This window comes from Cotesia glomerata, linkage group LG1, assembly GCF_020080835.1.
Source record: "Cotesia glomerata isolate CgM1 linkage group LG1, MPM_Cglom_v2.3, whole genome shotgun sequence".
In the NCBI taxonomy this organism is placed as follows: Eukaryota; Metazoa; Arthropoda; class Insecta; order Hymenoptera; family Braconidae; genus Cotesia; species Cotesia glomerata.
Window position 1 is genome coordinate 22,071,271 of NC_058158.1, and position 20,163 is coordinate 22,091,433.

At 39.8% G+C, this 20,163-nt stretch overlaps 1 protein-coding gene across 5 annotated transcripts in view; it reads right to left on the reverse strand.

Annotated features, from left to right (window-relative positions):
* The window catches only part of LOC123272603 (protein cueball), a 95,390-nt gene that overhangs the window by 6,685 nt on the left and 68,542 nt on the right, over positions 1-20,163 (reverse strand). The window contains exons 1-2 of one of the 5 annotated variants that reach the window (XR_006511111.1): positions 5,730-6,486; positions 276-5,112 (exon numbers count right to left, since the gene is read on the reverse strand). The exons of 3 other annotated variants lie outside the window; for them this stretch is intronic. The gene's annotated coding sequence lies outside the window, so the exon portion shown is untranslated. Of the gene's footprint in view, positions 1-275; positions 6,487-20,163 lie in introns of those variants that run through there. One more of the 5 variants, XR_006511110.1, reaches the window with a different exon arrangement.

Below are 20,163 nucleotides of genomic sequence, written 5' to 3' on the forward strand. Positions count from 1 at the left end.
TCGAATGAAACATTTTATTATTTTATAGTCGGAAATACACATGTATTTGTTCTGAGAATTTTTTTCTCTTAAATTGAAATATGCGATAGCATTGGTTTAAGATGATAACTATTTATATCAAGTATGAGGTTAAAACAAAGATTTTTTTTTCAAAATAAGTGTTTTGTTCATTTATTTTTTTGGTGAGTGTAAAAATTGAGTCCATGATTAATATGTTGGAGTTGAACAAAAAATTTCGTTTAAAAGAAAACTTAAAAATTTTCAGCGGCGAATACCTGATATGATTCCTGAGTGCCAATTCGAGATGGACTGCTGAAGTGGCTAAACAGACGAAGACATAAATTCATCCTTTGAACGTCTTTGTTCCCCGGCCTTGCCATGCCTTGATAATGACTGGACCAGCGTAATCGACTCCCGTGTGAGAAAAGGGTGGAGATGGAGTCACACGAGGAGCTGGAAGTTGACCCATGAGTTGTTGAGCCCTAAGGCCCCGATGATGAGCACAAGTAAGGCATCGAAGGATATACGAGCGCACTGGTTGACGTCCTCCGATGACCCAATACTTTTGGCGGATGAATGCGAGCGTTAGCTGAGTACCACCATGGAGTGTATGCCGATGAGCATCAGAGATGATGAGTTTAGTGAGCCCAGCATCACGAGGTAGTATTGCAGGATGCTTTTGCTGTTCTGAAGTTGGAGCATTCTCCAACCGCCCACCAACTCGAATGATGCCTTCGGTGTCATAATAGGCAGTCAGATGAGCAAATGGGTGATCCTTTGGCCATGATGCTTGATTTTTGATCATTTTGAACTGTGAGTGAAAATGAATGCGTTGAGTTTCCTTGATACAGAATTGGAGTGCTTGATTGATCTCAGTTGACTTGATTGCGTGATTCAGAGATGAATGTGGTTTGCGTTTAATCATGTCCCGTACTCTCATGCATATTACAGTTGCTCTTAACATGCGTAAGAGAGGTATTGGCCGGTCCATGATAGGCCATTGTGATTCCAGTGGCTGAGCCGATGAGTAGAAGAGCTTGATCGGTCGTTCTTCTAGATGAGCATCTGCATCAGAGTGAGTTGGACTAGTTGGCCAGAACGATGAATTCTTGAGCAGCCATGGTGGGCCAGTCCACCGTAGTTGATGATCTTTCAGCTGAAAGGTTGAGAGACCTCTCGTAGCGCAATCGGCTGGATTTTCCTTGCCAGGTATGGACTTCCAGTGGCCATCTGGAAGAAGATCTTGAATTTTTGACACCCTGTTCCTGACAAAGTCCTTCCACATAGAAGGGTGCGATTGTATCCACATGAGTGCTACTGATGAGTCGGTTCATGAGTAAGTTGGCACATGAGTGAGATTGAGAGTTTTCTGGCAGAATGCGGTGAGTTGAGCCAACATGAATGCAGCGGTGAGTTCCAAGCGTGGAATCGTCAAATGCTTCAACGGTGCCACCTTGGTTTTGGAGCAAAGCAGCGTAACCTTTGCTTGAGTATCGTCATTAGACTGGACCTTGAGAAAAACAACAGCTGCCATCGCTAACTGCGAGGCATCTGAGAAACCATGGATTTCGAGCGTTAAATGTGTGGATGAGTGGATCCATCTGGGAATTTTGATGATATTGATTGCCATTAATTGTTTTTTGAATGCTCTCTATCTGTTGCATAGATTGTCAGGCAGTGGAGTGTACCAGCTGAGCTTCACAAGCCAGAGTTCTTGCATAAACATCTTGGCTTGGATTATGGGTGGTGAAAGAAATCTCAATGGATCGAATATTTGAGCAATCTCTGATAGAATTGAACGCTTGGTGCATGCGTTGATTGAGCTTGGTGGTGAATGCTTAAATGAGAAATGATCGCTGATTGGAGACCAGTACAGTCCCAGTATCTTGGTGCTGGCTTCTGGATCTTCAATTTTATATTGTGTAATCGCTTCCGTATGATCAAGTTGACGAAGTTCGTCATGATTGCTTGCCCATTTTGCTAGCGGGAATTCGCCTGCCATGCAGAGTGCTTCGATTTGATCTGCAACTTGTTGCAGTGAGTCCAGGTCATCTGCGTCTCCGGAAATGTCGTCGATGTAGCGGCCTTCGGTGAGTGGTTTGATTGTTAGTGGGAAACGATGTCCTTCGTCCTTATAAAGTTGAAGCAGGGCTCTGACAGCAAGATATGGCGCTGATTTGGTGCCATAGGTGACCGTTGTTAGCTTGAATGGCGTAATATTGCCATCCTGGTCGAACCAGAGGATCTGCTGAAGATGTTGATCGTCCTCGTGAACTCTAATTTGCCTGAACATTTTGGCCACATCAGTGATAACGATGTAGCGGTGCTGTCTTGATTTTAATAGGACATAGAAGATGTTTACTTGTAGTTTTGATCCGGTATGCATGATATCGTTGAGTGATAGGCCTGAGCTGGTTGGTTTTGAGCCGTTGAACACCACACGGATCTTGTATTGATTGTTGACTTTCTTTAGCACCCCATGATGCGGCAGGAAGTACTGAGTACGATCTGAAGATGAATTTGCGGGTACCATGTGGTTTAAATTGATGTATTCCGCCATGAATTCTGTGTAGAGTGCTTTGAGCCGGGCGTCCTTGTTTAGATAACCCATGAGATGATGTAGGCATCGAATTACTGGCTTGAAGGAATCTCCAAGTTGATCAGGACTCTTTAACAGCGGTAACCTGACGTTATATCTTCCCATACTGTCTCGAGTGTGTGTTGATTTGAAGTGGGCCTCGCAGGCCTCTTCTTCAGGCGAAAATGAACTTGTGTGAATGCTGGTGATTTCTTCTTGGACCCAGAACCGAGTCAAAAGGTTCTGAAGGTTTTGATCTTGATGAGTAGAGATAGCATGGAATGTCCTTGGGGAGTAACGAGCTCGAATACGGACTGGACCCATAATGACCCATCCAAAAATGGTGTTTTGAGCGAAAAGCCCAGGGTTTTCCCCTCGAATAATCTTGTTGATGATGATTTGACCGTAGTAATCGGACCCGATGATAATATCAATCGGGCCTGGTGAAGAGAAGCCTGGATCGACGAGCTTGAGGTCGCTGAATGCTGCCAGATCAACACCTGGTATCGAACTGGCTGGTAATTGAGTGGACAGTCCACCCAGGAAATGTGTTCTGATGTTGATTTCGTTAGCTAAATGATTACATTTCATTAGAACGTAGAGTGATGTTCACACAACCTTTGGTGCGGCCAGCCTTCGCGGAACCGATCCCCAGGACGTTTAAGTGTGACTGAGTGCATGAGAGATTAAGTGTTTGGACTAAAGAATCTGAAATAAAGGATATCTCAGAACCAGTGTCTAGTAAAGAGCGAATTGGAATGGTACTTAGCTTTGTCACGATGTAGACTTGACAAGTTGCTGACTTGACAAGGGTGATAAGCTGGTGAATGTGAGGCCTGAGTTAGTTGATTGTGAGTATGGCGATTTCTTGATTGCTGATCTTGATTACTGGACGATTGCTGGTGGATGAATGCTGATGAACTTTGGTGATTACTTGTTGCATGATCACACGGAAGCTGATGATCTCATTGAGTGTTCAATGCGGAAGAGCTCTGGCTAGTTGTTTCAAATCTACCAGGGTGAATCATTGTGTGATGATCCTTCTGGCAGATTTTGCACCGATTAGTAGATTTGCAAACTTCAACTCGGTGATGTCCAAGGCAGTTGGGACATAGTCTGTATCGTAAGATGGCTTGAGCGCTATCCTTGTTGGTAAGTGCGACGAATTGTTCACACCGTACGACATAGTGTTCACCACCACATATGTCACAAAGGTATTGAGGCTTTGGCACCGGTATCTTGGGAAGTGAAGTCTCCGGAATTGATTGTGAAGATTGGGCGTTTTGAATGCTGTCGCTTGTCGCGACATAAGCGTAAGTGTTCTGCTTGACCTTTGATGATTTTTATGACGAATGCGATGATCCTTTCAAGTTGGCTGAATTCGGTGTGGTGCCCTCGTAACGTTCTTGGGCACGTGCACGCTCCAGCAAAAATTCATTTAGCTTGTTGAGCCTCGGGTAATTTACTGAAGAGCCAAGAGACACCTCCCAGGCCTCTCTGGTTGATCGATCCAACTTCCCGATGATGAGATGGGTTAGAAGATGGGAGTCAGCTTCATTGAACTCGACATTCTGAGCTTTGAGTGCCATGAGTGCTTCATGAACGCGGTTGATAAGTAAATAGAGTTAAGTAGATGATCTTGAGGTAAGTACTGGGAGACTGATGAGCTTGTCTAGCTGTGCTCCGATGAGTAACCTGGGAACGTCGTATCGTTGACGAACGGCATCTCATGCGGTTTCGAAATTCTCGTTGGACATCGGCAGATTCGCAACGAGCTGAGCGGCTGAACCCTTGAGGAAGTTCTTTAAGTAGTGAAGGCACTGCACCGGCTTGATTCCCTTTCTCTCGATCACATTGGCGGTAAACATGTCGCGAAAGTCTGGCCAAGCACTGTAATTGCCATCAAAGGCTGGAATGTCCAGTGGTGGCAGGCTAACGGGACTGGCGATCTCTTGTGTGTGGCCTGTGGCTACCACAGGCTGAGCAGGAGCTGCGAGTAGGTTGATGAGTGTAGACAGGCGAGTATGAGCGCAGGTGAATGATCGATGCGCGAGGTCAAAGACGCCGTCTTTAACATATGAATGCTCTAAGAGCTCTGGAGTACCAGAGGATACAAGCTGATCGTGGTTGAGTACGAACTGCTGCCACATCTGGGTAAGGACATCCAATCGTGCCTTGAGTGCAGCTGAACCTTCGGTCACGGTGAGTGCGGCGGAAATGGCTTCCGCGTCTGAGATGGCTCTCAGGCGTGACATTTGACCGGCGATCTTGAACTCCAAGTCGCAAGACTTCGCGGTAGACTTCTTACGAGGTTTCTTCTTATTCTCCGGGTCCGCAGGTGGATTATTTTTGTTGATTCCATCATCAGTGAGGTCAGAATCACTGACATGAATGTCAGTAGATGAGTGGCCGCCCGGTGGGTCGAGAGTGATCGTTGGAGTAACTGGATGCTGTTGAAGTGGAGTCTCGATGACACCATCCGGGTTGATCGCAGGCGGGACTTTGTCGTCAGACATTGTGATCCCACTGATTACCTGTAGAATGCATGAGAAAACGAATGAGTGATTGTTTAGGAATGTGTGGACTATGATCACTATTCACTGATTTCATCACCCTATCCGGCTCGAGGGACCAATTAATGTAAAATAAACTAACTTAAAATTACAAAATTATTTTTTGATTTGCCGGGATAGGGTGATAAAGAACTAAAAACACCAATCAAGGAATATTGTCATTTAATAAAATAATTATCACAGTACAGAGTTCGAACACATGATTTCCTGAACTTATTTGAACATTTGAATGCTTTAGATCACATTGACTATTTGATTGTATTTTATTTAATTAATTAATAGCATCATTAATATAAACTATTAATTATTTGAGCGTAGACAATATCACTGAAATGTAGTTATTTTAAACAATTGCGTTACAATAAAATTGACATGAACACGACAATTGGTTGAGCGCGAGATGAACATGACGAATGCGTTTTGGTGACTCACAATTTTCCAAGTGAAAATATAAAATATAATTTTGAATGAATATAAGCCGCCTTGAAATGTCGGTTTTGGTGACTCATCACCTAAGCCGAGTCCAAATTTATTTTGAAATAATTAGAAATAATTATATTGTAACAGGGTAAAATTACCTTGTATCGATAAGTCGCCAGAGATCGATAACTATTCGACTAGCACTGGTGCGCCTCGATCTTCAGGCCTAAAGAGAGAGTAGGAGGGGGTATTTTGGGGGTTATTATATAGGTGAGCCATGCGTTGTAACAGAGAGAAGTAGTGTAACCGCCAGACAGTGTGCCACAAATCAAGAAGAACGGATCCCCGGATTTGTTACCTATCGACAGAAGCCAATAACATCTAGGACTTGAATCTCCAGTAGTGAGTTAGATCGTCGTATATTCATAAAGGTATCAATGATTACTCTGTAGGCTAGGAGTGGACCGCGGGGTTTATACTCGGTTTACTTCTCATTTAATTAATCATTTTTATGGTTATTTCTTGTTCATTAATAATTTGTTTAATAATAATTCAATAATTAATTTATTGCAATTAAATTTTATTTGTTAGTTGCCGTTGAGATTCCTCAAGGGGGTTTATACCCGAGGACTGCTCAAGGACCTTGCGATGTTAATTGTCGTAAGAATTTATTTTATTAAGTTACTCGATTAATTATAATTATTCTTGAACATCTAAAAGATCAGTTTAGTTGCATTTATTTTATTTAATAAAATAAAGCCGAGAAATAAATTCTTCGAGAAAGTTCCACTGTCTTCTCACGGATTAGTCAAGCGTCGGTTGAATTTATACAATGCAGTTAACGTATACCCAAGGTCAAAGATTACTACGCACTAACGAATACTGGCGTCCATTTTGAGCGCGCAAATTCCTGGCAATTATTTTGTTCGGGAATTATTAAGAATAATTGAATTATTATTAATTAATATTATTTATTACAATGAATTATTTATTTAATATTATATTAATTATTGAGAATTGATTTACTGAATTTTGGCATATTTAAGATTGAATTACCCGTGGATAAATTTTCGTTAATTTATTGTATATTGAGATAAATTGTTCATTAATTATTTATTTAATCGGAAAATTCCACGCGATCATTTTTATATTGAACTTAAGTTCTGGAAAATTTATTTTAATAATTTTAATTTCATCATCTTGAAGAATTCCTTAGAATTTAATTAACAACGTGGATTATTAAGTCCGGGAATTTTAGTTAGTTAAAATTAATTGATGAATTTTAATAAGAGTTATTTATTCTTTAAGAAATAAATTACGAGTTAAAATGGAATAAAATTATACGTCGGTGTTCCGGAAAATTTATTTAATGTTGAGTATTAAATTCGTGATTGATTTTGAATAAATTTAGGCGTCGGTTTTAGTTTAGATTTTTGGAGATTAAATTATTAGTTGAGAAAATATTTTACAATTGAATTGTTAGCTAATGACTGAATCGTTTTAAGTAGAAAATTAATGTAGTAATTTTCTGGAAATAAATTTCGTTAATAATTTTTATAAAATTAAATAAAGTAAATCAGAGTGTGTGTGTGAGCGGGTTAAGTGTGTGGAAATTTGTGTGGGTTATGAGAATTAGCTGCAGATATTCTTGGGTTACGTTGCGTTCACTAGTCCGAGGCTTCTGTAGCCGGTTGTTGTGATGAGCCCTCGTGCACAGCGCGTTCCTTGTACGGGGTGACTCGTCGAGTGGTTAGGTAATAGTTTTGGCACTGTATAGCCGCCAGTTTGGCTATAGACGACCTCTGTCACACAGCTCGTTTCTTGTGCAGAGTGAATTTTGGATCTGGTCAGCCGACAGTTAGGCTGTAGTTTAAAGTTAATCATAGTGTGAGTGCTGGTGAGCACAGTTGTTAAATAATTTTTGCTATTAATAAAATTCCGGATATTGTTAATTAAAGATTTATTTATTTCAGATCACCTTCCTCCACTCTCTCTCCCTGTAGATAAGCTCAGCTCTGGTTCCGGTTCCAGGAACCGCGATTAAAAATCCTGGTGGCGCCCTTTTATTTATTAATGTAGATTCATTTTGTTTATTCTGTTGTTTCGAATAATTTAATATAAGGGGCCAATTGAGCGGCACCCGTTACAATATGATTATAAGTAACAGTTAATGATTAATTAAAAATTACTCTATTATTATTATTAGCTGAATGCAATTGATAAATAATAATGAACACAATGAGTTTAATTAAAAGATAAGGATAAGTTTGATCATAGAATATAAAATTGAACACAGAATAATAATAATAATACTGCATGCATGAATGTGTTGAATGTATGTGATTACGAATGTATTTGTATATAAATATATTAGGGTGCTTCAAAAAAACTTTTTAATTTTTTTTTTAACTCTTACCCTCTCAAATGTTTCTATTTGATATAAAAAAAATCCTCACCAAACATGAGCCCCATAGATCAACTCGAAGGGGTCGCTATTTTTATTTTAGTTTCCCATTTAATTAACATGGGAAAAATTCTTTTTTGTTTTAAATTGAATTTACACATAATTTACGCAATTTTTTACAAAAAACGATTTTATATTCTTAAAGTAGAATCTTTGAGCTTTACAAAACTCTAAGACAAAGTATGATTATCGCTACAAAAAGACTAGTTACAGCCATTTAAAAATGACTAAATTTCGAAATTTAAAGAAATAGTAGGCAATTGTGTCATTCCATGTCAAATTGACAAATAGTTGAAATCGATCTCTTTCGATTTGAACAAATTTTGGTCAGAAGTTTTCGTTTATCATAAAACGAAGTTCTGCCAAAGGAAAAACAATTAAAAAATTTTTTTCAAAAGATATGCAAATTCAAAATTTCGCAATTTTTTCAGTTTTTCAATTTTGTTTTTGTAATATCTCGAACGCTATTGTAGATATAGGAACGGCCTTTTGTTTGTTTAAAAGGGGACACTTAGGGTTATTGAAAAAAAAAACAATTTGGAAAAAAATTGTCAAAAACGTCAAATTTTGAATTTTTGAAAATCGTTAAAAATTATTAAGAATAAATAAATAAACTCGTACAAGGTTAACTTAATTTAGAATACAAACAATATTAATAATATCTTGCGACAGACTGAGACTTAGGAAATAACGAATTCGCGATCACCAGGACGTCCGTTCGATCTCAATCTCTAAGCAAGACTGTCTTTTCCAAAACTATTCTCAAATAGTCTGCCTGCTGCATATTTCTCTTTTCATTATTAATTTTATGATACCCCTATCGTCCGAGGATCCCGACTACGTTGACAACCATGTGCCTATCTAGGCTTAAACCTACCGCAATACAACAGTTTCGTTAAACCTTATTTTACAAAATATTAAAGTAACAGTACATTTCTTAAAATTACTAAAAATAAAAATATCCTAAAGAATATTCTCATCACTTCGTCAGAAAATACTCCACTGTACTTTATTCTCCGACACGGCCATTCTGACAATCACACGTCCTCGGGTGTATCTAAAACGTTGAATTACAGTGGTGTTTTAGTTTTTGATCTTAACTGACCTCGCTTATTATAAAACGTTTTACAATAGATAAACTACATAAGAAAATTTCAGAAGTCCTTTCCAGTAACAGAAATCCATTAATTATTTATTATACTAAGGAGTTATCGTATAGTATTCAAAAGATCGAAAAGCCATCAATCATTATTCCTTATCATTTAATTATCAAACAACATTCACCCTCCACCAATAGACCTTTGCACTATCTCTAGACTACCCTGTATGCCACATACAGTATCAAACACATCTTGTAGTTGCCACATCATCAGCTGCCCATCGCGCCCTGACCAAACTAACATTAGCCACTAATTTAGTTTGCAGTTGCGACTACACACTGATGCATGTGCGAAAAATACAAAAACAATTCAGGTCCACGACCTCCAGCCATCAGTGTGCCGCGTCATTGGTGGTCTCTTTTTCTATTATAGTCCCTATTTCAGGACCCGCATCAACAGTCTCTTCGGCACAACTTTCATTGTCCGAGCAAACATCCAACTCATTAGAAATATGATTCTCAGGCATCTTTCTCAACTTATCATGACTATACTTAAAACTCCTATTATTACTCAAAGATTTTAGTTTGTACCTGTCATTATCGAGTAATTCTGTTACCACGAATGGACCTCTATATTTTCTGTCAAGTTTCGTCTGATTACGTTCTTCATTTCTTATCAAAACATGGTTTCCGATTTTAAATCTATTGACTTTAGCTTTATTTTTATCGAATCTAATTTTCTCATAATTAGCATTTTCTTCTATACTATCAATCGCTCGTTGTCTTACATTAGAGATATCAATTTCTTTTTCGTTGTCATCAACTAACCACCCATAAGGCCTTGCCTTCTTACCGATTAATAACTCTAATTCACTAGATTTGGTAACACGATTCACGGTTGAATTTAAGGCTAACTGAACTTCACCAATGGCCTATTGCCATGGGCGATTATTAGACTCGACAGCAGTGAACATATTTTTTAGCGTACTCATCACACGCTCTACCTGACCATTTGCCCTACTAGTATCTGTAGCAATTAAATGCAAAATAATATTTAAAGATTTACAAAAGTCTTTAAAGTCTTTTCCCGTAAAACATGTACCTTGATCGGCAATCACACGAGCGGGGACTCCAAAAATAAATATTGCAGCCTTTAAAGCTTTGATAACACTGTGACTATCAATTTTACGAGTATGATGTATATAGACATATTTGGTAAAACCATCTACAATAACAATCACGTATTCCTTGGTATTATTTTTACCACTCAATTTACCTGTAATATCTATATGCACAGTATATCAAGGTATGAGGGTCTTGGGGATAGGATGCAATTCAGCTTGAGTTTTACCTGAGTGGGTTTTAGAGAGTTTACAAGTAATACAATTGTCAACAAATTTACGTACATATTTAGACATACCCTCAAACCAGCAATATTCATAAACCTTATTAAGCGTTTTATCCCAACCCAAGTGCATCACAGACTCATGTACGTGGTTAATAACGGACCACCGAAAGGCTCTAGGTACAATCGGCAAACAGAAGGTTTCACCTTTTCTTTGTACTTTTCGATAAAGCGTACCGGCTTTAATCTTGTAAGATTTTGAGAGGTCTTCCGATAGCTCATCATTTTGTAACTTGGTGACTATTTCTGAAATTTCCGAATCGCGCCGTTGTTCAGCAAGGAGCCAATCGACCGATATTTCTGCGAGTTTTACACGTTTCTCTTCGATTTTATTAATTTGTTTTGGCAAATCGGGCAAAGGATTTCGAGAAAAGAAATCCGCATGAGCCATGCGATTGCCTTCTCTATAAACTATATCGAATTGAAAAGCCTGTACATAAGCCCACCATCTATGTACTCTATCGTTAAGGTCAATCTTATTTTGAGAGGACTTTAAAGAGTTGCAATCCGTCACAACGGTAAACTGTCGTCCATGCAAGTAATGCCGAAAGTGTTTTATTGATTTAACAACAGCCATAGTTTCGAGTTCATAAGAATGATACCTGGACTCAGCTGGACTTGTTCTTTTATTGAAATATTCAATAACTTTATTTTTACCATCTACTTTATGCATAAGTATTGCTCCGTACCCATCGGAACTGGCATCGGTATGCAGTTCTATGGGATAATCCGGGTCAAAAATAATTAAGACGGGTTCATTGGTTAAAATACGAATTACTTCTTGTCGAACATTTTCATGTGCCTCAGTCCATTCAATATATTTTTTACCTGAGGTAAGTGCATATAATGGTTTCATAGTTTGAGAAAATTTAGGGACAAATCGTTGAAAGTAAGGCGCAAGGCCAATAAACTGTCTAAGCTAGGTAACGGTCCGAGGAGCGGGTAACATTGTTAAAGAATTTATTTTACGAGGGTTTGGACGAACTTCCATCCTTAATTTCATACCCAAGATATGAAACAGATATTTTAAGGAAAGAACATTTTGAAAAATTAAATGAAAATCCCGCATCCATAAGAATTTTTAATACCATTCGAAGTCTTTCAAACGCTTCCTCTATTGTATCCGCAGTTACTAATACATCGTCTAGGTAAACTACAACGAAAGTATACACGAGCTCACCTAATGCTTTTAAAATTGCTCTTTGTAAAAGAGAAGGAGCATTTTTAAACCCAAATGGCATTGTTAAAAATTCAAACTGGCCATCAGGAGTAACAAACACCGTACGTTCTATAGATTCTGGATGTATGGGAATCTGATGGAAACCGCTGGCCATATCTAAACTGATATAAAATTTAGCTTTTCTAAGTCTCGGTATTTGATCTAAAATAAGCGGCAAAGGAAATTTGACTGCTATTGTGTTTTTATTTAATTCACGATAATCAACGCATAAGCGGTCTGATCCATCCTTTTTCTTAACTAGTAAGATAGGGATAGCAAACGGTGAATTACTAGGACGAATAGCTTCAACCAATTCATTAATTCTTTTTCTAACTATTTGTTTCTCTTCTACACTAAGTCTATATAGTCTTCTCTGTACCGTAACACTTGGATCAATTAAACGTATTTCAAGTTCCCGCTGTTAACGTGAGTACGAGGAAAGCCCGTAATAAAAGAACTTTCATATTTTTTTAATATTGAAACTAATCTTATTTTATTGTCTTTATCAACATCGGTATCAACGCGATCAAAATTTATAATTTCAACTTTACTACATTCATTTATAACTTTAGATTTACAGATATTAAAATTAAGTTGGGAAATATTTACTTCAAAACCCAAGCTTAAAATTTCTCGACCAATCAAAATATTCTCGTTCAAATATTCATCCGGGACAACGTGAAAAAGAATCTCTAATGTAAACAAATTCATAATTACAGTAGATAAAATTTGCATATTACAATTTACTACAACATTTCCGATACCCTTTAAAATTACTAATTCATTAATTCTTCTTCCCGAAAACTTAAGAGCAATGGATACTTTTATTAGTGAGCATTCCGCTCCTGAATCAAAACAATATGGAAACGACTCACCAAGATGGTTCAGAATACCAGTAGGAGCTGCAACTGTGCAAAAATTCACATGACGTTCAACGCTACCGTTGTCCTTGTTGTTCCCTGGACCACTACGACCGCTACCTGGAACCGTACAGTTCGGCGCAATATGACCGGCTGCTCCCCATTTGAAATACGTCACAGTGCTCAATGTAGAGGGTTCTGCTGCCACGATGGTTATTGCTTTGCTCCGTGTGTTTCTTCTTAAGTTTAGGACACTCAAACTTCTTGTGGCCTATTTCCCCACAAAAATGGCACTTTATCGACGCAACTGACTTAAATTTCTTAACATCAGACGATGGTCGATCATCTTGAGATGACATAGGTCTCTTGCGCGTGTGAGAAAAAGCCTTTAATTATTTTTGCAATTGAATACGAGATTTGATACCCGTGGTGAACGCCAAACGTTGAAGACGACTATCAAACTGAGACGCGTGCGCAAGAACAACTGACACTGCGATTTATTCCGCAGTTAAATTTTTCCACTTTGACGTGAGTGACGCCAGGAGACGACTCGAGTAAGATGCTAAGCACTCACCGTCTTTAGGACGACCATTTTGCAAATTAATTAAAGTTGCTGTTGATGTTTTCACTCCGGCAAACCTTGCAATGAAAAGATCTTTAAAATTAGTCCAGGTTATCCCAGGGTAACACACTTGACACAACCAAGTAGACGCAGATCCTTGAAGAGCTTCACTTAGTGCAATAACCAATGAACTCCCATCTAGAGGACGTTCCACTAAACACATATCCACTGTAGCACACCATGCAAACGAATTCGCACATGAATTTTCCAGGTTGAATTGTGGCAAGGAAATATTACGATTAGTGGACGCTGGTTTTTTTTACGGCCTTCATTAATTCACTTCGTCAGAAAATACTCCACTGTACTTTATTCTCCGACATATATATCTTCAGCGGGCCTGGTGAAGCCAAGTCCCGCCTACAAGAAGATAGGTTATAACATGTGCTGATTGCACAGATTGGATATAATAATTAAAATTAATTATGACAATACCTGTAATTACTACAGTGGATGACAAATGAGATCCTGGATGAATGCTGATGAGCTGTTGGAATTTTATATGTTCGATAGACTTTTATTTTAGCACTTGAATACGCTGTGATATCGTACTTGCCGGGAATCACGTGGAATAGAATGCAGTAGTCAAAACATGGCTTTGACTGCGTTGATTGCCGTAGCCACCAGGGGCGCCTCGGAGGCTGCCTCCTCTGGTAGTTAAATAATTGCTGGAGTTATCGATCACGAGCTGGTGGTCGGTAATTCCATTACAAGAAGCAATGTCTTATTTAATTTCTTTAATTTTAATAATAAAAATTTTGTGGACTTTTTTTTATTTTCAATTATTTATTAGAAACAAGAGATTTTCATAAGCGCATTTTGTACCTTTCACTAAAAGGAAATATTTACCTTAAGGAAAAGTGATGACTAAAAGGGTTCGAATAAATTTATTGTTTTACCTTCTCGCCAAGAAAATCGAAGATTTTCAAAAATCGGGAAGTTTTTGATTCCACCCCGTTTTGCAAAAATCGAGTTTTCATCAGATCTCGACGTTTTAAGGTCACAGGAAGCTTCCCTGCTTAGTCAGGGGAATATCCCCGCGATGTTGTCACTATGTCACTAAGTATGTGTGTGTGTGTGTGTGTGTGTGTGTGTGTGTGTGTGTGTGTGTGTGTGTGTGTGTGAGCCTCTTCATGAGGCTTGAAAAACTGCGTTGAATGCCGCTAACTGTGTGAAAATTGGTTCAGTCGTTCAAAAGTTATTGCGGTTTGAAAATTCAAAACATAGTGTTTTATCAAACTTCTATCAGACTTTTGAGCTCGAAGATCTAAAAAGCATAGAAAAGCTATCTCGTTGAGCTTGGAGAGCTCAAAATAAAACATAAATTGTATTTTTGAGCTCGAAGGGCTTTTGACTCAAAAACGTTTTAAGTGCAATTTTAAGCGCCTAGGTATAGCATTAGTGGGAAGTTGCAGGGATGGCCTTCAAGGTCAACCGTTTTCCTAATTTTTCTTACGATTTTCAGCTATTTTCAGGGTTTTTTCACAAATAACTTAGAATTTTGAACTCGAATGGGCAGAAAAGGCACTATATTGAGATGTAAGGCTTCAAAATTAATAAGAAATTTTCTCCCATAAGTTTAAGTCACATTAGCACTTTAATTTTTTGCGATTGTCAACATTTTTTACCGTTTTTCGCAACTTACTCGAAACTCAAGCCTGATGGAGCAAAGCGGGCTCCGGATTCGGATTCAGGACATCGATAAGCATACCGGAGAAAAAATATTCATATATAATTATGTATTTTTATATATAAATTGGTTATATATGATTATATATGAAAAATGGCCAAATATAGTCATAGATAATTATATATAACCTTATATATACAATTCCATATATAATCATGTATGGTTATATATATTTATAAATGATTATAATTGTATATAATTATGTATGTGATTCCATATATACTTATATATGATTATTAGGGTGGACCAAAAAAAACTTTTAATTTTTTTTTCTTCAGCTACTCTGAAAATATCGTCCAAGATGACGAAAAAAAAATTCTGGTAAAGTTTGAGCTCTTAATATTAATATTTAGAGGTGTCACATGGTGATTTTTGATTTCCCATTTTAATAACACGGGAAATTTTCAACTTCCCGCTAAGAAAATCGGGAAGTTATTGGTTTTACCCCGTTTTGCAAAAATCGAGGTTTCAACAGATTTCGACGTTTTGAAGCCCTAAGAAGCTTTCCTGACTATTTTTACGGTGATGTCCGTACGTCTGTATGTGTGTATGTATGTATGTATGTGTGTGTTTTTTTTAGGGGGAATCCTTTTACGGATTCTAGGCATAGCTGTTTGGCCTGGATATGTGGCGACTCGACGCAGCGTCATACTAAAACTCGACACTAACGCCCCTACCCACTAAACCCTAAACCCCTTTTCCTTCTTTCCTCTAATCCCTCATGGAAACCGCCGTCAGGCATTACTTCGTGAAGGGAGGATCTAGCTACTGCTCTTCCTTCTGGTGGCTAAGGTGTTAACTATCTTCCTTCTATCTTCTGCTATTTGCTCTTTTTCTTTCGGTGGAACGCAAGTCTTTAAGGACTTCTGTTGCAAACGTGTTGCTAGCGTTCCAGGCAGCTTCTGATGACAACATTGCTTCTACTAGTGAATCTGGTTGCATTCTCTGGTTCAGGATCCTCTCCAGTTCTTCACGCTGTAGATCGAAACGAGGACATACAAAGAAGACGTGCTCCGCGTCTTCAGCAGCTCCTGGGCAGGACGGGCACTCCGAAGAGTCATCGTGCTTAAAGCGGTGTAGATACTCTCGAAAACACCCATGTCCCGACAACATCTGCGTAAGATAGTAATTGACCTCACCGTGATTCCGGTTAAGCCAAATATCGATCCGAGGTATGAGACGGTGCGTCCACCTACCCTTCTCTGCAGCATCCCATTGTAGTTGCCATCGGCCTATGCTCTTCTGCCGTTCTTCAATTCTAAGTTCTTCAGTGATCAGTGCAGTTGACCTTTTTCGTTGGTAAAGGGCCCGTCTTTCCTCTGCTAGAACTCTAAGAGGTAGGGTTCCAGCAATGACGCACACTGCTTCTTCTGATATAGTGCGGAAGGCACTAGCTACTCGTAGGGCACTCAGTCGATATACTGGTCCAGCCTTTCTCCATGATTCTTGTGTCTTTAATGCGTCGGCCCAAATGGATATTCCGTAAGTGAGCACCGATATGACTACTGATGACAATAATAGCCTCCTGCTCTGTTTTGGGCCTCCGACGTTCGGCATCAGTCGTGCGAGACTAGCCCTCACTACTGACGCTTTGGCACTGACATGTTCCACTTGCTGCTTGAAGTTGAGTCGGGCATCAAGCATCACTCCCAAATATCGGATATAAGGTTGTGATGTGATTTCTTGTTCGCCGACTTTCAGCTTAATGGTCTCTACCACTTTTCTGCTGGTAATAAGTACTGCCTCAGTCTTGTGTTGCGCCAGTTGCAGGTTCACTGCGTCCATCCACCGGTTAACGTGCTCAGAAGTGAGATCGAACATATGATTTATCTCGTCAAGACGTTTGGCAACGATCACTACGGCTACGTCATCTGCATATGCTACGAGTTTGACGTTTCTTGGCAGAGTTAGTCTTAATAGACCGTCATACATAATGTTCCACAGGAGCGGGCCTAGAACTGAACCTTGTGGTACCCCTCCAGTAATATCTTACTCCCTCGGACCGTTCTTCGTGTCATACTTCAGGACCCTGTTTTCAAAGTAGCTTGCTACGATCTTAAGCAGGTATTCTGGTACATTCTTCTCTTGGAGGGCCTGCATGATGCATTTCCAATTGGCGGAGTTGAAGGCGTTTCTGATGTCTAGTGTCGCCACCAGGCAATACTTCTTCGTTCCACCTTTCCATCTGGTTCCTGCGATTGCTTCCTTGGCTGTATCAACAACCTGTTTGATTGCGTCCAGGGTTGATCGTCCTTTCCGGAATCCATACTGATTGTCTGCCAGGAGTAGGTCGACTACTGCTTCAATTCTCTGGTGAATTATGCGCTCAAATATCTTACCCGCCGTATCTAACATGCAAAGTGGTCGGTAAGATGACGGTTCTTCTGGTGGTTTCTTCCCTTTAGGTAACAGTACCAATCGTTGCTGTTTCCACTTACGAGGAAAAGTCCCCTCCTTGAGGCATACATTATAAGCGTCGAGGAATAATGTTGGAGCTGCCTTTATGATGGTTTTCAAGGCTATATTAGGGATTCCGTCCAATCCCGGCGCTTTATTATTCCCTACACGGTTACAGGCCTCCAGTAGTTCTTCTTCAGTGACAGGTGGAATGTCGTCCAGTTCGCCTGGCGCCAACTGGTAATCGAAGTTGCGTTGCTGTGGGAACAGTGCAGTGACGATTTTCTGAAGAAGTTGAGGACACGTAGGTGATGGCATTTGTTGTTTTTTCAGGTGGGTCATAACCATCTTATAAGGCCTACCCCACACGTCTTTATCCACCTCGTATATAAGCTCTTTCCAGCATCTTCTTTTGCTCTCTTTGATGGCTTTATTCAGTTCACGACGCGCCTTTTTGTACTCTGCGATCAGCTCCGCAGAGTTAGGTCGTCGATAGCCACGCTGGGATATTCTTCTTTTCTTTAGACACTCTTTCCGAAGAACACTGATGTGGTCGTTCCACCAGTGCACTGCCGGGCGTTGGCTTATGCTGTGTTTCCGGACCATACTGGCGTCACAGGCCTAGACAACTCTTTTCATCAGGTCCTTGGTCATTTCTTCTGCGGATCCAGTAGTAATCGGTTCACTATTAAGGGCTATTACCAATGTGCTTGTGTCAAAAGGCTTCACTTTCCATCCAATGGTATTGAATGACTTGATTGGTCTTCTTGTATTCCGGTCATGTGATATTTCCCAGAGAATTGCCTTGTGGTCACTGGCTGTGTAGATATCCATCACCTTCCAGTCGTATTTCCCACTGATGAGGCTGCTGCTGACGAAAGTGAGATCTACGATAGAGCTTGCTTCTCCTTTAGTATAGGTTGGCGTATCACCACTGTTGAGCTGGACTACATCTAGTGTAGAGAAAGCTTCTAGGAGTGCTTTTCCTCGCGCATTTGTCTGCTTGCTGCCCCAGTCTACTGCCCAGGAGTTGAAGTCACCGGCAATCGCGACCGGATAATGCTGCTTGGCGTCCTCGGTCAGTTTGTCCAAAAATTCAGTGAATTCAACAATGGATAGGCTAGGTGGTGCATAACAGCTGTAGAAACGGATGCCGTTAACTGTTGCTGCTACAAAGCCGGCATTATCATTGTTAACTACACTCTGGAAGGGATGCTTACCACAAGACCAGATGACAGCCTTGGTGGTGCTGTCAGATTCCCAAGGCTGGGTATTCAGGTATCTGTATGGCTCTGCTATCATTACTAAGTCTAACTCTAGTTCTCTTGCTGTTTGCATAAGCAGATCATGTGCAGCTTCGCAATGGTTTAGGTTTAGCTGCAATATCTTCATGTCTGTTTGTTTGTTATCTTCTGGAGTGCCTCTTTAAATACTGGGCACCTGGATGCGCTGGCATGATGAGCCGAGTTCTCCGCACTTTGATCCGCGCATAATACACATTTCGCTGGGTTTTTGCATTCAGCAATCTTGTGTCCCTCTTGTCCGCACCTAATACATAGCTTAGACCGATCCACATTGCTCTTGCACTGGGATCCAAGATGTCCAAAGTGCCAGCACTTGAAACATTGGATTGGTCTCCTCGTAGCTCTGATTCGGCAGTTGGTCCAGCCGATCCGGACTTTACCGCTTCCTGTCAATATCTTGCGCGCTGCAGCTGCTGGTAGTGTCACAACAGCTGTCTGAGTACCTCTGTAGGCCTTATGAATCTTAATTGTCCCTAGTGGTATCTCGCAGGTTTCTCCGATTTCCGTTTGCAAGGCAGCCTGAATATCCTCCTTGGTTGTGGTACCGTCAAGATCTCGGATTTCGACGTCTTCCTGTGGCCCTTTGCAGATTACCTTCGTGTCTTCTTGGAGGATGTCCGCGATGGTCTTCTGTAAGGCTTGGCCTCGGTCAGCGCTCTTCCTCGAAAGCGTAATCAGCAAGCTCCCGGTCCTAGTGTGTGTGTGTATGTGTGCGTGTGCGTGTGTGCGTGCGCGTGTGGGTGTGTGTGCGTGTGCGTGTGGGTGTGTGTGTGTGTATGTGTGTGTGTGTGTGTGTGTGTGTGTATGTAAACCTCTCGTAACTTTTGAGCGGCTTGACCGATTTCATCGCGGTTGGTGTCATTCGAAAGGGCTTCGCCAAACTTAGATTTCCTGTGAGTTGGAACCGATTTAGACCAGTAGATTTCGAGAAATTGCAAAAAAAGTGAAAAAAAAGTTTTTTTTTTTTTTTCATTTTTTTTAAATATCTCCGAATTGGCTTAACCGATCGACCTAAAAAACTAATCAGCTTTTAACGTTGAAAACCCGCATCGATCGCCACCTAGAGCGTCAGAATCGGTTGATGCGTTCGTGAGATATCGTCGAAAAAAATCGAAAAAAGTGTTTTTTTGTAATAACTCCGAGATTTTTTATCAGATTAATTTTTCTGTTCTAAATTATTTATAGAGTTCAAAAAACTACATCGATAACCGCCAACCGCGTGAAAATCGGTTGATTCATTCGAAAGTTACAGCAGTTACAGCAGAAAATTTAAAAAATCGTGTTTCATCGAATTTTGATAAGACTTTTGAGCTCGAAGAGTTCAAAAGCATAGCAAAGCTATCTCTCTGAGATCGGAGAGCTCCAAATAACATATAAATCTTATTTTTGAGCTCAAAGAGCTCAAAAATATTATGTGCTATTTTAAGCACCTAGTTATGGAATTAGCGGGAACTTGCAGGGATGGCTTTCAGGGTCAACCGTTTTTCTATTTTTTTTTTTTTTTTTTTGGAATTTTGATGTATCTCAACGAGTTA